Source organism: Sceloporus occidentalis, unplaced genomic scaffold (genome assembly GCF_023333645.1).
Source record: "Sceloporus occidentalis isolate IW3139 unplaced genomic scaffold, rSceOcc1.0.p SCAF_3, whole genome shotgun sequence".
Taxonomy (NCBI): Eukaryota; Metazoa; Chordata; class Lepidosauria; order Squamata; family Phrynosomatidae; genus Sceloporus; species Sceloporus occidentalis.
Window position 1 is genome coordinate 131,302,240 of NW_028316983.1, and position 3,914 is coordinate 131,306,153.

Sequence of the window (3,914 nt, forward strand, 5' to 3'; positions counted from 1 at the left end):
AAGAACTGTTCTCCCTCCAGCATGTTAAAAAAGGGATCATTTCTGGATTTCAGGAATTATGTTCTTTTTCATCTGTAATCTGTTATGCATTTGAGAAATTATTTCATATTCAGAATTTAACTAATATTAGAATTTGTTTATAGTACTGCACAATTTGCCACTCAAAACTTACCATTGCTGATGGATCATGAAGCAAACATGTATATCAATACTCTCTGCCTGAATATTATTACTATTATTACTGTTAAGCTTTATTTGCCAAGTGCTGAAAGTTTACACAGCAATGTATTTCCATTGCTTTTAATTGGAATGATTTTTATTTTGTAGAACATTTCTACTTGCATGTATAAAATAACATGTATGGCCACTCTACCATGCATTTGGGATTGTTTGAATGAAGACACTTCTTGGTCACAAAGTACATGTAAAGGCTGTCAAACAGAAGCATTATGATGTGGGCTAACTTTACAGGGGCCTACTGGTAATATGTCATACCAGCATCTACCTTGACTGTTTGGAATGCTAGCTTTTCACAGCTAAGCGAATTTGATATCTGGATAAAGGTTGTTATGTTACCTCTGTCTTTATGAAACTATGTACCTTTGATGCTCTTGGCAGTGTGTATTTCCTGTACTTGGTGGCATGGTATTCAAGAAATTATCAATCTGCCAGTCTGAACAGCTATTTTTATATAGAAGTAAAGGACACTACTGTTAAGCATGGCAACAGATGTGAGTTATTAATTACAAACTGCATTTATTACACTACGACACAATACAACAAAACAATCTTCTCAATCTGTAATAACAAACAAATGATTACCCAGAAATTGGGGAATCATACTTGTTAAAAATAAAGTCTGGTTCCCTTGGAACAACATATATGTACCATATGCAACTTTGGATGCAAGTCAAAAAAAGGTTTTATAAGAAAAACAGAAATACCCTTTTAAAAAAAAGGACAATCATAACTTCGTTATCATCGATCGATGCATGTTATTGGACATCTAAATAACAGCCATCTTATTTTAACAGTACAGTACTGTGTCCAACCTCTAAACTTGTATTCAATAACAATGCAGTAATAAAAACATGTGTGAATACATTTAAGTGGTGGATGTTTGCTGCAGATGCAATTCAATTATATTCTCGATTTTCTTTAATCTTCCATTCATTTTCTGTAGTACTCCCACAATTTTCCTATTGATATTTTCCTGGGTTTTCAAGGAAGATTGCACTGTAGAGACAAAAGATATATACAAATAGCTTTTAATAAGACAGTTTATTGCAATGTATTCTCTGTTTAACACAATATGTTCATGTATTTCTTTTTATTTACTGTCTTGAAAGTAAAGTTTTCGTGATATTCAGTTCTCCGGTATATAGATGTATGTTATTAATATAAACCTTAATCCTTATATGACCACCACTCTATTTTGAAAAAGACAATGCATATTTATTTAAATTCACCTGACTGTTGAAGTTCAGTTATGTAGCTGGGTACAAGAGTTTGGGGTTCTGGCAAGATGTCTCTTGCCGAAAGGATTCCCGATGATCCTGACTGGATTCCACTACAGCAAGGTTCATCTATAGTATCTGCATGTTGATCCATATAAAAAAATTAAAGAGATAACTAGATCAGAAATTGTGCATTGATCATAGTAAGAATACTCTAGGAAAACTGCAGGTCGATAATACAACTAAAAATGTAGGACATTAAAATGTCTCCATCTTTTTGCAGTTAGAAAAAGTAAGAAAACAGAGTGGCAATGCTGTTGTCTAATAATTTTATCCTCCATATGTACACCCATCTATCCCTTCCTATGTTGGAAAAGTATGGCGACCTCAGGGCTGGTAGTCCATTGTAGTGTATTTTTCTTTTGGAAACTGATAAGGGAAGTAGCCTAATATGATATTGATATAGTGACTGTCTTTAGCAACTGTTCCTTATGGCTACTACACTGGAGGAATTCCATGGCATACTATGCAACAATGAGCCTTTACTTGTAAAGCTACAAACTTACCCGAGGGATTTTTTTCCTGGGAGCCATGGTTCCCCGCTATAAGCCACAGCTCTTTCATTAGGGGGAAAAAGGGTGGTTGTTTTTCTTTGGGGGATGATGGCCCAAAACTATTCAGACTGTCCAAAAATGTATCACGCGTCATTTTGAACTTCATGAATACCTCTTCGACGGTGCGGTTGTAGCCATGCATTTTTAATTGCGCTGCTACCTCTCTATGCACAGGAAGAATGGGTATAGAACGGGACCTCATGAGCGTCTTTAATTTTCCGCTCCCCCTAACAAATCTCAGGAGCAGATCAATCTCCTTATTGACCCATTTGGAACCCTTACTACGCGCCATCACTGCTTCCCAATAACTTCGGCCACTCCGAAAAGTCCAGCAGGAAGAGGGATTTGCAACGTCATCACTGTGCAGGGATTCTTGGCGCCAAAACTAGACTTGCGCCCTCTAGTGCTTTTACTGCAGTGCCGGGAGTTTGGGAGTGCAGAGAGCCAGCATCAGCAGCTAAGTGCTAACGCAGAAGTTTATTTCACAACCTCTATAATTAAATTGCAGACAGTATTATTTTATACTTTCTGTAATTAGGAAAGCCATGGATAGCCATGCAGTGACCGAAAGCAGTGCCTCCGCACAAGCAAGGGGGAGGGTGTGGAGTGGCAATGAAGTTTTGGCCTTATTGGAGATATGGAAAGAACAAAAATTGCAGACCAAATTAAAAAAGAATTACAGAAATTTGGATACATTTAAGGTTGTATCTGATGAAATGGCAAAGAGAAACCATGTCAGATCTGCCGAGGAATGCAGAAGCAAATCCAAAAAATTGAGATTTGAGTACAGAAAGGTTGTGAAACACAATCAGAGAAGTGGAAGCAACCCTATTACATGTCCCTTTTATAGGGAACTAGACGAAATCTTTCATGGGGATGTTAGCATCACCCCTAATAGGTTATCCCGAAGTCTTGATTTTGAAAGGGAGGGTGAAACCACAAATGTGACTCAAGAAACCGCATCCACCTCCATGGCTAACACAGGCGAAGGAAGCACCCAAGAGACAACTACCAGACAAGACAGTGATGAAGGCAAGTTGCCCATCTGTAATGCCTGAAGATTTCTGCTATGTGCGTGACAACATTATTTTGTTAAAATAACAAAGGCTTTACTCTTTTTTCCCCCTTGAATTTTTCAGATTCTGATGACACTTGTCTCGATGACACAGTCATTACGATACCTGTCACAATTTTGGAAAGTGGACCTACGCAAATAGCAGGTAGTCATATATAAATTTATGTCAATTTCTGGATCTCTGTTTTCTTAATAAATATTGTGAACCTGTATATGTGTTCAAAAGAAATAACGTTGGTGTTTAATGCTCCACTTTGAAGGTGCGACTGGAGAACAATTGGGTGACTTGGAAAGACGTGCAGATGATACAAGCGGTACAAGCAATGGTAGGTAGCATCTGCTTTTCTAAGAAAATTCCTTGTATACAACCCTTTACATGATGCTATCATAAGAAATAAATTTCCTTCCCGTGGCCTTAATTTATTTTCACTAATTTTTAAATTTCAGTACGTAACGATCCAGAGGACGAACCACCCAATGTATTGCTGTCTCCTGGAACAAGACTGCGTTCGAACAGGAACAGGAATCGTCGCGCCAGAAGAGGAGAACATATTGCGCGCAGTATAATGCAGAGTGCAAGTCGAGAGGCCCAACTTACCCGGAGAACACAGGAACGGTTCATGGAAATTGTACACGACAGCATGAAAGACTGTAGGAGGACAGAAATGGAACTTGTAAATATTATGGAGGAAGATGTAAGGAGAAGTGCACAGGACAGACAGAGAATGTTGCAGTACATGGAGACCATGACTGAACTGTACCGGAGGA

At 38.1% G+C, this 3,914-nt stretch overlaps 1 long non-coding RNA gene across 1 annotated transcript; it reads left to right on the forward strand.

The window, feature by feature from the left end:
• Positions 1 to 2,712: 2,712 nt before the first annotated feature.
• Positions 2,713 to 3,914, forward strand: LOC149316805 (uncharacterized). The gene is made up of 3 exons (XR_016280716.1): positions 2,713 to 3,291; positions 3,407 to 3,472; positions 3,594 to 3,914. It is a non-coding gene; the product is annotated as an uncharacterized LOC149316805 (long non-coding RNA).